We start from the raw sequence: 18,905 nt of genomic DNA on the forward strand, positions 1-18,905 counted from the left end.
TCATGGTTTTAAGCAGTATTTTCTAAATTGCCTCTCATGGATCTGTGTGTTGACTAGTCTCTGAGTGGCCACCTTTGCAGAGAGTGCTGAATTCTAACACACAGTGACCAAGACTGGGGTCACCTGGAGGCCTGACTGGGCTGGATATTCCAGAGAGCTCTTCCACAGGGTTGCCAGGAGAATCTGATGATTGACTCGGAGCTCAGCTAGCTGTCCATCAGGTTGCTTACCCATGGTTTCTCCATATACATCAGCCTTCTTAGAATGCCTGGGAACCCACAATGCCCAGGTTCCAAGAAAACGTATTCCAAATAGCAGGTAATGGGAGCTGTGAGTCTATAAAAACCTAGACTCCCAAACTGGCACAGTGCCATTTCTTTTGTGTTCTGTTAACCAGAGGTTGGTTGTGATGGTTGGATGGCATCACCGACTCAATGAACCTGAGTCTGGGTAAACTCCGGGAGTTGGTGATGGACAGGGAGGCCTGGTGTGCTGCAGTCCATGGGGTCGCAAAGAGTCGGACATGACTGAGCGACTGAACTGAACTGAACTGAACTGAGCGACTGGACTGAACTGAACCAAGATGTAAATAAACAGTCACCCAGATTCAAGGGAAGAGGACATACATGCAACCTTGCAATGGAAGGAAGTCCAGAGCTTCTGGGATCAAACTTGGAGAGACGCGTGTGCTCAGTCGGGTCCGATTCTTTGAGACCCTATGGAATGTAGCCCACCAGGCTCCTCTGGCCATGGTATTTTCCAGGCAAGAATACTGGAGTGGGTTGCCATTTCCTCCTCCAGGAGATCTTCTTCCAGGGATTGAACTCGCATTTTTCTGAGTTGCCTGCATTGTAGGCAGATTCTTTTAATCTGCCACAGTTTCCATCTCATTCACAGTGAAAAGCAATATTCTTATTGTGGGCTTCAAAGAGCTATACAGTAAGGATGCTAGTTACTTCTCTGATGTTCTTATCTTCTATCAGCTTCCATTGTCACTGCACTCCAGCGTCACTGAACTTCCAGCTATTTATCAAAGCCTCAAAGCCTTAAAGTTTGTCATTTTCTCTTTCTAATATCCTTTTCCCTCAGGTATTTTTATACCTATATAGCTCAATCCTTGTTTTAAACTCTGTTTAAATATAACCATCTGAGTGAGGACTTCCCTAGCAACCATATACACACACACACACACACACACACACACACACACACATATGAATAAAATTTGGTTTGTTGTCTGTATCATATCACTAGAAAGAAAGATACAAAGACTGGGAATTTTTTTTTTTTTTTTTACTGTTTAATTTATTGCTACACCTGTGATTTTTTAGAGTAGCTCTTTGACTACTGAAGAAGCTCAAAAACATGTTTTGAAGAAGGAACATATGCTATATTTATTTAACTCTTGATAGTTTAGTTTTATTCCATTCTATTGAGGCACCTTAGGATTTTGCGCTTTTGTTTCATTAAAGAACTATTTGTGGAAGGGGTGCTCATCCCCCAATTACTTGAACACATTCAAGGAACAGCTCCTGGTACATTCAACATTCAGAAAATTGTTTGTTCTGAACACATAATGGTTGAACTATCGACTATGACAAAATGAGATCTCATTAGGAAGCAAATGCAGCAGTAAAAGGTAGTGAATTCACTCTCTGACACCACCTTGGAATTTGAAGAATCCAAATAATCGAAATAATTGCTTTGTAGTATTTTAGGGCTTGAGATCTCTAAGCTTATTTCCTAGGATTTATATGTACATAGATTTAAATCAGGCTAAATGTTATATGTTCAGAAGCCATCCAGTGAAGGCTTTTAGTTTCTCTTGACCTTCAGCCTAGTTCTCTGTCCATTCATCATATTATTTCCAGCAAAAAAATCAGAACCTTAGCAGATGATCACTTTGAACCTTCATTGATGAGTCCCTATTAAAATTTCTCACAAGCTTGGCTTTGCTTAAAACTATAAGATAAAGAAATTGTCAAACCGCCAAAAGTGTCTTTTTCACTATGGAAATCAGTCATTATCAAAAATTATAAATTTCACAGTTGGTTAATTCAAGTTCTGTTGTGGTTGACGCTGATAATTTTTCAGAGTTATGCTGTCAACACATCATTGTTGGAAGCAGGTTCATTAGTTAACACTGATGATGCATCTCACACAATGGAGTTTCCAAAGCACTTTGCCTGAATGAACGCTGGCCCTTGTTCATGTGATTTCAGTGCTACAGTTAAAGAAAATAGAGAGGAACTTCTAGTACAAATATGATACTGAAGACAAAGTCACTGAGCTTTTAGGAACAGGAGTAGCTGACCCCAGGAAATGCATCCTACATTTTATCTGCAGATCAGCATGGGACAGCAGCCCTGATCCATCTGTGAAAGGTTACACCAATGCAGAGGTAGAGTATAAGCTCAGCAGGAACAAACAGTGACCCTGCAAAGGATGTCATTCAAAATTGGATTGAAGGATGTCCAGGAACCTGCTAGTGGGTTGCTTCTCCTGGTATCAGTAGATGATTATTCACTTGGCAGCAGATTCTAGGAACTGTTTCATATTCAGCAGGTCAATATGTTTTTGGATCCTACATTGATTATAATAATTACAATTCTGTTAACTTTTATGGAGGACTTTGTGCCAGAGCAATCACTGAATTCAGGTGCTTCATTAATCCTAAAACACTAGCAGGCTCTTTAACTCTTCCTTCTAATGTATGTATCTACCCGCATCAGTCCATCTCCACTACAACCACCAGCCAGCATTGTTTTTCACTTGGAGCATGTCAATATCATCCAGGTAGCTCTCGCTGCTTCCATTCCTAGACCTCAATCAGTTCTCTATACAAGCAAGAGATTGAGCTTTTTATATGGCCGTGATATATCAAGTGTGATCTCTCCCCTACTAAACTACCAGTTTAATTTCATACCATTTTGCCCTTCACTTTCTGTGTGTGTGTGTGGTTCCTTGAATATGTCTTGCGTTTTTATGACTTACACTTACACTACAGTAAGCATATTTTTCATATCTTTTCTCTCCCATGTTTTCTTGCATACTCCCGTTTGACATTTCCCCAAATCTCATTCTTCCTGTTAGATACTTCCTAAACTATATCCTTCATATCATTTATTGTAATTGAATGTGGAGAGCTCATTATACAATTATTTTGTTTCTATCTCTGATGCACTAGAATGTGAACTTCTTAAGGGCAGGGGCCACATATTTTTGTTATTTTTTAATATCCTTATTGAATAAGCATAGGATGTGAACATAATCAGCACTAAGTTTTTTAATGAATTAATAGACTTTCATGCCTATAATATTAGGGGAAATTGACATTTTTGAAAGAGAATCAGTACTTTGAAAGAAAAGATAGCATATATATCTAAAATGAACCAAGAGAAATATATGAGAGGCACATCTCCATAATATCAGGGTCAATATTAAGTGTTAATAAATGATTCAAAAGGAGGATGACCATGGGAAATGACAGCATCTATATCTAGGAACTTACAAGCAGAACTTAGAGTCAATCCATGTGTTATCTGCAGGGGTAGCATCAATTAACTTCAGAGAAACGTTTATCTCTTAGTAAAAAAAAAAAAAAAAATGGCACTTGAGACAGGGATAAATGATCGTTCACATTGACTTGAGTTTTCCGAGGTATGTGACTCTATCACTTACTCAATTTTTCCCTAATAATGTTTTCCTTCTTAGGTGCATATGCTACTTTCCTCTGTTGTTCTTGGTCATGCTTCCTGGACATTTCATTCTCAGTCTTTTCCCCAATGCATTAGGTTTTCCCAGTGTTCTGTCTTCAGTCTTCTTTCTTTTCACATTTTCTATCCACCTTATCAGATCTATTGATGCACTGACCAGACTTTAAGCACTAAAAAGTTAGAACTAAAAAGTCATAGTTTCTTATTTCCTTTGGATCAGCATCTCAGATTCATCCTGTCATACTCAAAATATGTCAAATCCCATTGTAAGCTTCTGTATTATCCATTGGGTTGGTAACCTGGAACAAAATGGGAAGAAATCTGTTACCTTATTGAATTTATGGAAGAACACAAGATAAACTGTACACCAATAAACATAAAGGTCAGTTTTCATTCCAATCCCAAAGAAAGGCAATGCTAAAAATGCTCAAACTACCACACAATTGCACTCATGTCACACGCTAGTAAAGTAATGCTCAAAATTCTCCAAGGCAGACTTCAGCAATATGTGAACCGTGAACTTCCAGATTTTCCAGCTGGTTTTAGAAAAGGCAGAGGAACCAGAGATCAAATTGTCAACATTCTCTGGATCATCAAAAAAGCAAGAGAGTTCCAGAAAACATCTATTTCTGCTTTATTGACTATGCCAAAGTCTTTGACTGTGTGAATCACAATAAACTGTGTGCACTTGGATGACCCAGAGGGATGGGATGGGGAGGGAGGTGGGAGTGGGGTTCAGGATAGGGAACACATGTAAATCCATGGCTGATTCATGTCAATGTATGGCAAAAACCACTACAATATTGTAAAGTAATTAGCTTCCAACTAATAAAAATAAAGAAAAAACAAAAAAAACCTGTGGAAATATCTGAAAGAGATTGGAATAGCAGACCACCTGACCTGCCTCTTGAGAAATGTGTATGCTGGTCAGGAAGCAGCAGTTAAAACTGGACATGGAACAACAGACTGGTCCCAAATAGGAAAAGGAGTACATCAAGGCTGTATGTTGTCACCCTGCTTATTTAACTTATATGCAGACAACATCATGAGAAACTCTGGGCTGGATGAAGTACAAGCTGGAATCAAGATTGCTGGGAGAAATATCAATAACTTCAGATATGCAGATAATACCACTTTAATGGCAGAAATTGAAGAGAAACTAAAGAGCCTCTTAACGAAGGTAAAAGAAGAGAGTGAAAAAGCTGGTTAAAATCTCAACATTAAAAAAACTAAGATCATGGCATCTGGCCCCATCACTTCATGGCAAATAGACGGGGAAATAGTGGAAATAGTGGTCAACTTTATTTTGGGGGGCTCCAAAATCACTGCAGATGGTGATTACAGCCATGAAATTAAAAAATGCTTACTCCTTAGAAGGAAAGTTATGACCAACCTAGACAGCATATTAAAAAGCAGAGACATTAGTTTGTCAACAAAGGTCCATCTAGTCAAGGCTATGGTTTTTCCAGTGGTCATGTATGGATGTGAGAATTGGACTATAAAGAAAGCTGAGCACAGAAGAATTGATGGTTTTGGACAGCAAGGAGATCCAAGCAGTCCATCCTAAAGCAGATCAGTCCTGGGTGTTCATTGGAAGGACTGACACTGAAGCTGAAACTCCATTACTTTGGCCATCTGATGCGAAGAGCTGACTCATTTGAAAAGACCCTGATGTTGGGAAAGATTGAAGGCAGGAGGAGAAGGGGATTACAGAGGATGAGATGGTTAGATGGCATCACTGACTCAATGGACATTAGTTTGGGTAAACTCCCGGAGTTGGTGATGGACAGGGAGGCCTGGCATGCTGCGGTTCATGGGGTCGCAAAGAGTCGGACACAACTGAGCAATTGAACTGAATTAAACCGAATAAACATAAATATGTCAACAAAATCAGATACATTATGATTTTGAAGAAAAGTATATAATAAAATGTTATGAGAAAGGAGAACACAAGAAACATAAATTTAATTGAGATCAAGAATGGCTATCCTGATTTAAAAGATTCTCAGCTGATTTCTGAGGGCAGGAATTTTTAAAGTACCAAGAATATGGGGAAGCGAATTCTGGCCCAACGCTAAGAAAGGAGCTGTGTGTTCAAACCTTAGAAGATTTGCTGAAATTCCCTGTATATGCTTCAGCTTGATATTGAAGGATTGAGGCTACCAAAAAAACATGCAAATATTTTCTGGGAAAGGATTCACTATTGCAGTGGTTTAGCAAACTATAGCTGATTTGCCATTTACAGCCCACAGACTGTTTTTTAGCATATAGTCTTAGTGAATACAACTGAGCTATGGTCCATGGAGTCGCAAAAAGAATCAGCCACGACTTGGCAACTCAACAACAACTTCTCTAATCAAGACAATTCTGTGCAAAAACTTTTAAGTTTCATTAGGTCCCATTTGTTTAGTTTTGCTTTTATTTCAAATATTCTGGGAGGTGGGTCATAGAGGATCTTGCTGTGATTTATGTTGGAGAGTGTTTTGCCTATGTTCTCCTCTAAGAGTTTTATAGTTTCTGGTCTTACATTTAGATCTTTAATCCACTTTGAGTTTATTTTTGTGTATGGTGTTAGAAAGTGTTCTAGTTTCATTCTTTTACAAGTGGTTGACCAGTTTTCCCAGCACCACTTGGTAAAGAGGTTGTCGTTTTTCCATTGTATATCCTTGCCTCCTTTGTCAAAGATAAGGTGTCCATAGGTTCGTGGATTTATCTCTGGGCTTTCTATTCTGTTCCATTGATCTATATTTCTGTCTTTGTGCCAGTACCATACTGTCTTGATGACTGTGGCTTTGTAGTAGAGTCTGAAGTCAGGCAAGTTGATTCCTCCAGTTCCATTCTTCTTTCTCAAGATTACTTTGGCTATTCGAGGTTTTTTGTATTTCCATACAAATTGTGAAATTCTTTGGTCTAGTTCTGTGAAAAATACTGTTGGTAGCTTGATAGGGATTGCATTGAATCTATAGATTGCTTTGGGTAGAATAGCCATTTTGACAATATTGATTCTTCCAATCCATGAACACGGTATGTTTCTCCATCTGTTTGTGTCCTCTTTGATTTCTTTCATCAGTGTTTTATAGTTTTCTATGTATAGGTCTTTTGTTTCTTTAGGTAGATATACTCCTAAGTATTTTATTCTTTTTGTTGCAATGGTGAATGGTATTGTTTCCTTAATTTCTCTTTCTGTTTTTTCATTGTTAGTATATAGGAATGCAAGGGATTTCTGTGTGTTAATTTTATATCCTGCAACTTTACTATATTCATTGATTAGCTCTAGTAATTTTCTGATAGAGTCTTTAGGGTTTTCTATGTAGAGGATCATGTCATCTGCAAACAGTGAGAGTTTTTGCACTACAAAGGAAACTATAAGTAAGCTGAAAAGACAGCCCTCAGATTGGGAGAAAATAATAGCAAATGAAGAAACAGACAAAGGATTAATCTCAAAAATATACAAGCAACTCCTGAAGCTCAATTCCAGAAAAATAAATGACCCAATCAAAAAATGGGCCAAAGAACTAAACAGACATTTCTCCAAAGAAGACATACAGATGGCTAACAAACACATGAAAAGATGCTCAACATCACTCATTATTAGAGAAATGCAAATCAAAACCACAATGAGGTACCATTACACGCCAGTCAGGATGGCTGCTATCCAAAAGTCTACAAGCAATAAATGCTGGAGAGGGTGTGGAGAAAAGGGAACCCTCTTACACTGCTGATGGGAATGCAAACTAGTACAGCCGCTATGGAAAACAGTGTGGAGATTTCTTAAAAAACTGGGAATAGAACTGCCATATGACCCAGCAATCCCACTTCTGGGCATACACACTAAGGAAACCAGATCTGAAAGAGACATGTGCACCCCAATGTTCATCGCAGCACTGTTTATAATAGCCAGGACATGGAAGCAACCTAGATGCCCATCAGCAGATGAATGGATAAGGAAGCTGTGGTACATATACACCATGGAATATTACTCAGCCATTAAAAAGAATTCATTTGAACCAGTCCTAATGAGATGGATGAAACTGGAGCCCCTTATACAGAGTGAAGTAAGCCAGAAAGATAAAGAACATTACAGCATACTAACACATATATATGGAATTTAGAAAGATGGTAACGATAACCCTATATGCAAAACAGAAAAAGAGACACAGAAATACAGAACAGACTTTTGAACTCTGTGGGAGAATGTGAGGGTGGGATATTTCAAAATAACAGCATGTATATTATCTATGGTGAAACAGATCACCAGCCCAGGTGGGATGCATGAGACAAGTGCTCGGGCCTGGTGCACTGGGAAGACCCAGAGGAATTGGGTGGAGAGGGAGGTGTGAGGGGGGATCGGGATGGGGAATACGTGTAAATCTATGGCTGATTCATATCAATGTATGACAAAACCCACTGAAATGTTGTGAAGTAATTAGCCTCCAACTAATTAAAAAAAAAAAAAAAAAAGAAAGAAAAAAATAAATAAATAAAGACAATTCTGTGTCTTCTGCTATCGTTTTGACCCCCTAGTCCCATGGACAGAGGAGCCTGGTGAGCTACAGTTCTATGGGCTGAGAAGAGTCAGACACAACTGAGCATTTAAGCTACCCTTTAAGCCCAAGTGTCACTTTCCCTGAGAAGAGTCCTTAAAATCTATCTTTACTTCCATTCACAGAGTTGATCACTCATCCTTTCTTGCAATGCACTTATCACACAATATTGTAATTATTATATTTCTGCCTCCTGAAATAGGCTCTGAGGATTTTGAGATAAGATTCTGTATCTCATTCACTTCCATATATCTCACTTAAGATGCATCAGGTATACAGCAGGCACAATAAATATTTGACTGGGTAAGCGAAAGCATTAATATTAAATGGAGCAGACATTCTTCACTTCAAAGATGTATTTTTTCTCCTTGGCTATGTCAGAGTTTAATTTTAAGTTAACATTATCTTGCATGCATGGGTCTTTTATAAAATGTTTTATAACGGTTGGTTGCAGAAAGCATAGGAGTCAACTGACTCTATTAACACAAATGACCAGGGTGATTTTTAGAGAAAAGATTTGTTTTTGTTAGTCTTGTGAGCTGAATCATTTGGATATTTTTACATTTCCATAAAATACTGATATATTTACTAATGTAATCCAGCAGTCCTCCTCTAGACACCCAATTAAAGTCCTCTCCCATCTCAGCCATCATTTATCAGAAACTTACTGGCCCTGAAGGTCATCAGAATTTAGCTCCAAAAGAATACAGAGAAAGCAGATGTCCCTTTGTAGAGAATTACCCAAATAAATTTTTCTGAACAACAAATGAATAGAAAGCATTGCTATAGCTCACAAATAGTCCTCAGTTGGAAGGTGGTTTTTCAAGATAACTATTAAGAAAAAAGGATTTCAACCATAAATATTCATTAAATTTTATATTGATTGGTATCCACCAATCAATGTGTGCCAACATCATCAGAATATACTCATTGCATTTCCATGTTTAGCATAACATAATTTTTATACTTAGCATCATTGAGATGATAAGGAATTTCTCATAATAACCAGAGAAAAGTAGTAAGAGATAGTTCCTATAGATTTTTCAAAGAAAGGCTACATTTCCCTTGATGACAATGGAGATTCTAAACAGTAACCTTAAAGAGTTAGTCAAGAACCAACAAAATAACCAGAAGTTTCTTTGAGGTAGTATAGTCTGAATAATGAATTTAGTCATCTGTTTTTCTTGAATTTTTTTTTTTTTAACCACAAATGCTTGTGAAATAAACAAGCAAAATCATACACAAAGACATAAGAAGCAAAATAGCCCGGGGATGGATTATCTTTGAAACATCATGCAGCATATACCCATGTATCCTGCAACTCCCGTATTGCAGGCAGATTCTTTACTGCTGAGCCACCATGGAAGCTCTAGTAATAATTCACACACATCTTTAATCATGCACAATCTTTTTTATAAACCCATTTCTCCCCACTCAGGAGACAGGTGGCTGAAAGCAAAGTGTTGGTCCCAGTGGTGGTTCTCTTCCTTATCTATCTTAATTTTTGTATTTACATCACTAGTTCCTAGTTATCTAGGGGGACTCTCAGACTCAAGATTTGCTCAATGACTGATTAGAACAGATTAAGACCTTATGATTCTCACCATAATCCCTTCTCTCCCACTATGACTGTTCTTGCTCTGTTTTTCCCACTCTCTGTGCCCCTAAACTAAGCTTCCTTACTGTGCCACTTGTAGGAACCACTCTGAGAATAACATCTCTCCTTTGATTTCCAGTATTAGTATGAAGTTTTGGTCAAGGACTCCACTCTTGGTGGGATAGTTTTAATTAATGTGTTGTTTCCATACCTCTGTAATATTTATGATCACACCGACTTCCTTGTTTGCATCACCTAAGTCTAACATTGCTTTGGTCTTTCTTCCCATCCACTATCACATGTATCCTGTTTGACTTTTAATGTATGTTTTCATGTCATAATCATTCTATGAGGTAGAGATAATTAGCTCTATTTATCCAATGCAGGAATTGAGGCTTAGGGAAGTCAAATGACATTCTTAAATTCATCACCCAATACTAAGTTGCCAAAATCAATTTCCAAAATTCAGATAAAATTTGAAAATATCAATGAGCTGAAACATTAGAAATTAAGTTTTTGTGTGAAAGTCTGGGATTCCAACTTCTTTTGCATTATCAGAAGCTGATGTTATATCATGAATTTGCAATAGCCAATCATTAATCAAACTGAGAGTACTTGTGGTGTACCACTACCATGGCCAGGTCTGTGACAGGTGGTTCAAACTTAGAGAGAATTTCTACAAGAAATAGCAACTTCCTTTGGGAAGTCTGAGATCTCTTTGAAAAGAATACACCAGGTACAAAAAAAATTTTGAGAACCTTATAAAAGAGTGCAATCAGGTGCTAAACTATTTGAAGGGGGAAAAATGAGTGACTATCAATAAGAAGCAGAAGAAGAAATGAATACTGGCTTGAATATCAGTGAAATTTGCATGAATGGAGTCACTCAAGAGAGCTGTGTTAGTCTGGTTATTAACGTGGGTTAGTCTGGTAGATTAGGCTCTCTTGAAGGCTAAAGTGAAGATATTGAGGAAAGGAGATAACATCAAGGAGTTTGAGAGAAGATCCCAGAAATTAATGATAGAGAAATGGGAAAATAAAAGATAAGGTAAACAGGTGAAAACCACTTAATACATAGCAAAACAACAAGTTACCACTGTGGACAACAGGGACTTAATCCCACTGGGTATTCTGGAAGACCATATTCAGCATACCTCACAGTTATCCCAGCTGAGGGATGAGGAAGTTGAGATATTTATTCACAAATTCCTCACCTGTTATTAACTAAGGGCTGCTCTAAGAGGCATGTACTCTTCAGCACTTTCAGTTGCCTGTACACATGTAGAATTTGCTCCCTCAGCCAGGAAAAAAAAAAAAACTTTCTAGGGTAGAAAGCTTCAGATATAAAAATATCAGCCTTTAGTGTGTGAAGATGAGTGCTTTGAGGATGTGGGTGGGTCACTGACAGAGTCAGCAATAGGAGGGCCAAAGAAAAGGATGTGGGTAAAAGGAAGAGAAAAAGAAATGGGTTTTCATATGATTGAAATGCAAGTATACACATGGGGATAAAGCTACTCAAAATAATCACTCCTCTTTTATATAACTTTATAAAGCATAAATCACTTTCACATATGAAATGCCATTTAAATAGAGCAGTTTAGATGAAACCATGAAAAGACTATCAGGAGAATAAATCTCAAGGGGATTATTAAAAAGTGATGAGAATTGAAGGAAAATTGAAGGTCTGCTTTTACATACCCTAAGATGTCGAGAACCATTTGTTTTTCTCACAACAGAGAAAAGGGAGACACTGGTTGGCTTGACCAGGGAAGTGCTATGATAGACACATAATTTCAGAATGGTCTTCTGACAACCATGTAACCATTCATCCATTTGTCACAGAAGTATTTATCCTCTACATGCCAGGTACTGAGGAAGGATAAAATTGAATATAGTATAAGAGACATATATGCAGACAGACTACAGGAAGACTATTGATGAAGTTTCAAAAAAAGAGATGGCCAGATATGTGCCCTTGTGCTAGTTATGGCACAGATAAGGGGAATTGATTGGTGGCAAAAGAAACTGACATTCAGAAAGTAGATAAAAGGTACTTATGTAATAACCCTGATGGGAGTTCTGTGACTTTCAAAGTAAGGAAATATCCCTATGAATGGGGAGCAAAGGATGGAAAGTATAGCAGGCACTGCTAGTTGCCTACTCAAGTAGGCTTGCTACCAGAGTCCTAGTTTGTTTGGGATTATAGCTGTGGTTAGTCCCAAAGATGAAAGTATGATTCACTTAAGTCAATCAAAATAATTCCATTTCCTTTGCCTGTTATGTCCAGTCTCCCTTAAAGCTAGAGGAGGCTATGTGAGTTAAATATGGTCAAAGAGATCTTTGCACAAATCTGATGGGGAAGAGTGAGGTTCTCTCGAATAAAAGTAAAGATCTTTTTTGCTTACTGTCTCATTCAAGTATTGAAAATAACTCAATAACATAATCCTTAGAGCTACTCTTAATATTTCAGCCATAGATAGTGACTTAGATGAAGAAAAAGAAGCAAATGATCCTAATAACTGTAAAAAAAAATGGTGGGAAAAGTCTGAAACTTATTGACCTGACTGGGCTACTGAATGAGCTCTACAATTATAAACCACTGTTTTGTTGTGAGTTCATGATTATTTGGGTTTTTCCACATTCTGTTAGTTAATATTCTGTTACATGTAGCCATAATCTTTCCTGTCACAATGAATGAAACATCTGTATGAAAATCCAATATAAAAGATCAAAATTGGAAGCTGGCATGGCTTAGTTTAAGATATGTTGAATTTAAGATAAAGATCTAAAATTGAATACGATATAAGTGGTTCCAAAAATCTCACATGGATGACTTGCTCTAAGTTGGCCTACAAGAATTGATTAATGTCTCATTTTCAACACAAAAGGAAATTCCTAAAAAACAAGATGCCCTTGACTTTTCCTCTGGTCAACATTTTGTTCCAACATTTGGCTAAAGGTAAATCAAATATTAGATAATGAATACCCTGTAACAGATAACTGAGAGCCTAAAAAGATTCTGGTTAGAAAAGTAACCTAAAATTTATCAAATAAAATTAAATATCAGGAAAATGTAAGGTTTTATATTTAGGCTCAGGCTCATTAAATATAATCACTCAAATAATGCAGCTTGAAATTATGGCTTGATAGCAGTTGATGTGAAAATGACATATGTTATTTGGTTACTTTAAAATTCAGCATAATTGAAATGGATGACATTTATTCATTTATTCACTAATTTATTCAGTTATGCCCCATACTAAGTAATGGGCAAATGCACATAAAAAGTGAGATACTTAGAGAGCTTAAAATGTGTTGAAGAAAGATCAATAAGTAAATTACTGACAACATTATGGGTTGATAAATGTTCAATAATACTATAATTTAAAGGTATATTTGACATCTTTCCTTCAGTAGATAAAACACACTTTGTCTGCAAACTTAATCGCTACCAATAATCTAATAAAAACTCCAAATTTATTTTAAGAGCAGTAGACTAGTATTAATATTCTTCATTTATGTATTTCTAAAGAATATTATTATACATCTACTGTGTGCATGGGCATTTCAACACATAGACGTCAAGAATAAGTAATAATAAGTTGGGAATGACACTCTCTCAAAAGAGAAGTGCGTTTTGGAGCTAATGAATGAGAAGTTCAAGATGGAACGCTTTATCAGCAATGTCTTCTATTGGCTTGAAAGCTTGATTTAAAAAGCAAATGAGAGGGAATTCCTTCATTGTCCAGCGGTTAGGACTCTGTGTGCTCATGCTAAGAATGCAGATTTAGGGAACTAAGGTCCCTCAAGCCACCTGTCATGGCCAAAGGGGGAGAAAAAAAAAAGAAAAAGATAGAAAAGAGAATTGACCATTGAATTTGGCAAGATGGTAGTAATCGGAAACTTTGTTGATTCAGTCAACTGATGGGAGTTAAGGAATAAAGGAAGTGCATTGGAAGTAAGAAACTGAAAGAAGCCAGCACAGGAAATGCTATTTGAACTTTATCAGTAAAATGCACTGAGAGATGAAGATATATCTGGAGAGGCAGTTGACATGGGAAGGTTTTACAAATAGACAATATCATAGCGCATGCGTATACTGAGAGGAATAATTCAACAGAGAGGGTGAATCTGATGTTGAAAGAGGAACAAGGAATTATTGTGAGGATAACAGGGACTGCAAAGTTAGAGGCATGACATGATAGTTCTTCTTTACACATATAGTGGGAACTTGCTCATGTATGCTCAGTTGCTAAGTCATGTCTGACTCTTTGCGACCCCATGGACTGTAGCCTTCCAGACTCCTCTGTCCATGTGGTTCTCCAGGCAAGACACTAGAATGGGTTGCCACTTCCTGATCTAGGTCATCTTCTTGACCCAGTGATTGAACCCACATCTCCTGCATTGCAAGTTGATTTTTACAGCTGAGCCATCAGGCGAGCATAGTAAGAACTCCTTAATTTTATCAGAAAATAATACTTCATAGTTCTTAAAATAGAACATAGTACTTCTGGAAATGGGTTTGTAGCATAGCATAGGTGGAAGTACAAAGATGCAATTGCCAAAGGACTATTTTTTTAGTAGAATATGAAGCAGGTTATCTCCTGAGCTGAGGAAGCAGCGTGGAAGTTTTGAAAGTCTGAGGAGAAAGAAAATGTTTAAAATAACATTGTCTCCCACTGAAATGTTGTGAAGTAATTAGCCTCCAACTAATAAAAAATAAATAAATAAATAAATAAAAATAAAAAAATAAAATAACATTGTCTCAATCAGGATATACCATGTGATGCTGAAATAATAAATAACCCTCAAGTTTTAGTGGCTTAACAAAAACTTTATGTCCACTCATGCTAAAGGACCAGCATAGGTTAGCTGGGAGATCTTTCACATTGTAGTCACTCAAAAACCAATATCAATAGAGAATCCATCCTGATTCGTTATTAAAGTAAATTAACACAGTGAGAAGGGGAATGTATAGGGCTTCCCTGATGGCTTAGTGGTAAAGAATCTGCTTGCCATTGCAGGAGATGTGGGTTTGATCCCTGGTCCAAGAAGATTCCCAGGAGCAGGAAATGGCAACCCACTCCAGTATTCTTGCTTGGAGAACCCCAGGGACAGAGGAGCCTGGTAAGCTATAGTCCTGGGGTCGCAAAGAGTTGAACATGACTTAGTGACTGAACAACAACAACAACAAAGGGAATATGCTCACTTGTGGATTGGCTTTAAAATTTTTCTGCCTGTGCTAATCACTATGTGAGTTACAAAATAAGTGTAGTTATGTAATATAATATGGTCATTTAACTTGCACAAATTCAACTATGTGTTCTTGGTTGAATGTCATTCAAGAGTGTTGATTGCACTGTATAGCCATCATACAATAGATGCAATCAGTGCATTCTAGCAAACCTGTACCAAGTAATTTTATACCATTTCCTCATCATTAACTGTGTTCATACTTTGATGATAATATTTGGCACTTTTAATTGAAATTTTTGGTTAATTTTTAACTCTAAACATTGATTTTAGAATCTATTCCATAGGTAAGATACAATTGAACAATAAGACTCTCTACCTTGAGCTAATAATTATCTAGATTACAATATTATTTGATCAAAATGTTTATTTTCAAAAGAAAATAAGTGGTTTTAAAAGCTAAAATTCATATTCATCATTAATGCATTTATTTCATTCCTACATCCAAATTTTTACCACTGGCTAAGCTGCTCACTGGGTTCCTCAAGGATTTTGAATTCCATGAAAGTGGAAGAAAATAAGTTGTGTATCTACTGAAGGGTAAAATAAAATCTACATGATAGTGGGTTCCTTACTACAGCAAACCAAGGCAAACTTGGGGTCTATTGTCAGTATGGAGTATTTCAATCAAAAGAAAGAGCAATTTCTTACAGAAATATGTTCTTAAATCACAGAGAACTCAGTCAAAATAAATATCTTTAGAAATTGACTTTCAAGTAGAGAAACATACATAGTTTGTCTATAGCTAAGTGTCTATAAGCTATAGTCTATGAGCCAGTAAGGAAGAAGAAAGGGAAAACCATCTAAATCATATGAAGCACATCACATATAAATATCACAAAAAGAATAAAGTTTAAAAGGGTGATTTGTGCATATAGAACACATGCATACAAGGTGAAAATTTTTTTGCCAGATAAATCACAGTCACAGAACACAGAAATTGATCTCTCATAGGAATACCAAAAATTCAGTTGCCTGAACAAATTAAAACTGAATTGACAACAGTGACACTTTGTATTGGCCCACAAACAGGGCTCCAGTAGGAAAGAAAAGCCAATGGATTATTTCCAAACTCAGGTATCAAAGCCTATTTGAAATGAATCTGCAGCACTGTGGTCTCGAATATTATCTATTTCAAATAATGGATTGTTGTCCTCACCTTCTCAGTGAGAAGAGATTCTGTAAAAATAAACAGGGGAAGGGTGTACTTTCAGAAATACTGATTTTTTTAACCAAACAGAACATACCAAAACCCATGTGTGTGGACAGACTTTCAAGAATTGGTAGGAGGAGAACATAGTTGGGTTATATAAGTGGTGAAGAATAATACTGGGAAGGTAAGTAAAAATCCTTGAATTGAAATTATTCCAATTGCTATAAGAACCTTATATTACAAAGCTGAGGTCAAAACAAAAATGAAGAAATAAACATTTCCTTTTTAATTTCATCAATAAAAACATCAAATGTTGGCACAACCCTTGGGAAACTAGAACCACTGGGCTAGAATCTCTACACTGATCAACTTAATCAAATGACAGCCTCACTGTCTCAGTCCTATTTTACTGAGAATAGACACATGTTCAAGAAAAATATCACAACTTGTTAAACAGTCTAATGTGAAGAGTCACAAGTACTTACAATATTACCCCTCTTGATTCATATGTGTGATAAACAGTCCAGTGCCTGAGCATGGATGAGTCTCACATCACACACTTATGTCATTTCATAACCAGCCCTGCTCATCGTTCTGCTAGAAACTAGTTGCATCTTAATCTACTTAAGAGAGAAAAGATGTTAGAAGTTGAGAATAAAGTTTTAAATTCTAGAAACTTGATATCTAGTATTTTTAGATGCTACTTTGAAAGGTACTCTGAGCTCTCCCTGTTTTCTTTGTTGCCACGACAGTGCATTAAAACAACACAGAAGTATTATCGAAAAAAGTAGGTGAAATTAAGAAAGTAAATAAATTGAAATAATAGAAATTTGAAGAGCACAGTAGGTTCCTAGTAAGTACAACCTAATACTATAAGCAGAATGGTATCACCTTTACTACTCGGGATACAGGTTATTTTTCCATAGCTTGAAGCCTGCCATACACTGTGTTTTGATCTCTCTGGGATGCTGTAACAAAAATGCAAAAGATGGGCAGACATTAGAATTTAATTTTTGCATTTCTGGAGGTTGGCAAGTCCAAGGTCAAAGTACTGACAAATTTGGTATCTGATGAGACCCTGTTTCCTGGGGTATAAACAGTCCTCTGCTGTCTGCGTACTCACACAACAGAAGGGGTATGTGATCTCCCTGGGGTCTATTTTAGAAGGGAATGAATCCCATTCAGGAGGGGTGTGCCCCCATTCCCAACACGATCACATTGGAGTTTAAAATCCCAATGTATAAGTTTGGGCGAGTAACAAACATTCAGTCTGTCCATTTCAGTCGCTCAGTCGTGTCCGACTCTTTGTGACCCCATGAACCGCAGCACGCCAGTCCTCCCTGTCCATCAGCAACTCCCGGAGCCTACCCAAACTCATATCCATTGAGTCGGTGATGCCATCCAACCATCTCATCCTCTGCCGTCCCCTTCTCCTCCTGCCCCCAATCCCTCCCAGCATCAGGGTCTTTTCAAATGAGTCAGCTCTTTGCATCAGGTGGCCAAAGTGTTGGAGTTTCAGCTTCAACATCAGTCCTTCCAATGAAAAGCCAGAACTGATCTCCTTTAGGATGGATTGGTTGGATCTCTTTGCAGTTCAAGGGACGCTCAAGTCTTTTCCAACACCACAGTGCAGAAGCACCAATTCTTCAGTGCTCAGCTTTCTTTAGAGTTCAACTATCACATCCATACATGACTACTGGAAAAATCATAGCCTTACCTAGATGAACCTTTGTTGGCAAAGTAATGTCTCTGCTTTTTAATATGCTGTCTAGGTTGGTCATAACTTTCCTTCCAAGGAGTAAGCGTCTTTTAATTTCATGGCTGCAATCACCTTCTGCAGTGATTTTGAAGCCCAAAATAATCAAGTCAGCCACTGTTTCCACTGTTTCCCCATCTATTTCCCATGAAGTGATGGGACCAAATGCCATGATCTTAGTTTTCTGAATGTTGAGCTTTAAGCCAACTTTTTCACTCTCCTCTTTCACTTTCATCAAGAGGCTCTTTAGTTCTTCTTCACTTTCTGCCATAAGGGTGGTGTCATCTGTATATCTTAGGTTACTGATATTTCTTCTGGCAATCTTGATTCCAGCTTGTGCTTCTTCCAGCCCAGTGTTTCTCATGATGTACTCTGCATATAAGTTAAATAAGCAGGGTGACAATACAGCCTTGACGTACTCCTTTTCCTATTTGGAACCAGTCTGTTGTTCCATGTCCAGTTCTAACTGTTGCTTCCTAACCTACATACAGGTTTCTCAAGAGGCAGGTCAGGTGGCCTGGTATCCCCATCTCTTTCAGAATTTTCCACAGTTTATTGTAATCCACACAGTCAAAGGCTTTGGCATAGTCAATAAAGCAGAAATAGATGTTTTTTCTGGAACTCTCTTGCTTTTTCGATGATCAGGTGGATGTTGGCAATTTGATCTCTGGTTCCTCTGCCTTTTCTAAAACCAGCTTGAACATCTGGGAGTTCACAGTTCACATATTCCTGAAGTCTGCCTTGGAGGATTTTGAGCATTACTTTACTAGTGTGTGAGACGAGTGCAATTGTGCATTAGTTTGAGCAATCTTTGGCATTTCCTTTCTTTGGTTCAGAAGGTAAAGTATCTGCCTGCAATGCAGGAGACCCAAGTTCAGTTCCTGGGT

The sequence above is a fragment of the Dama dama genome, chromosome 17, assembly GCF_033118175.1.
Source record: "Dama dama isolate Ldn47 chromosome 17, ASM3311817v1, whole genome shotgun sequence".
NCBI lineage: Eukaryota > Metazoa > Chordata > Mammalia > Artiodactyla > Cervidae > Dama > Dama dama.